Source organism: Hipposideros armiger, unplaced genomic scaffold (assembly GCF_001890085.2).
Source record: "Hipposideros armiger isolate ML-2016 unplaced genomic scaffold, ASM189008v1 scaffold_353, whole genome shotgun sequence".
Lineage (NCBI taxonomy): Eukaryota > Metazoa > Chordata > Mammalia > Chiroptera > Hipposideridae > Hipposideros > Hipposideros armiger.
Genome location: NW_017731703.1, coordinates 1,511,736 through 1,512,173, shown reverse-complemented (window position 1 = coordinate 1,512,173; position 438 = coordinate 1,511,736).

Sequence of the window (438 nt, the reverse complement as noted above, 5' to 3'; positions counted from 1 at the left end):
AAATATTACAGGTGTAATTTTCAAAACACAGGACTAACAATTGCTAGGCTACACACATATTAAGAATTATAAAAAATGTCAAATCTACATTTGTTTATTGGATTAGAAGGTATATTTATTCATAATTATTTTATAATCTCATTATTTATTTCTAGTATTTTATGTAAATATTACTTTTAAAATAAATTTTATATTTTTTGTTATTAATTTAGTGAATTCCAAGGCGTATTTGATACACACACACACACACACACACACACACACACACACAATTATAAAGATAACTTTAGATTTGAACTTATTTTTTTAAAGATATTTATTGGGGAATCGGGGAAGGGAAACAGACAAGTTGCTGTCCTTTTGTTCCTCAGTCTAGTTGTGGAGGATGTCGCTTCACTGGCCCATGTTGGTATTATCATTGCGCTCTTCCCGGGTAAG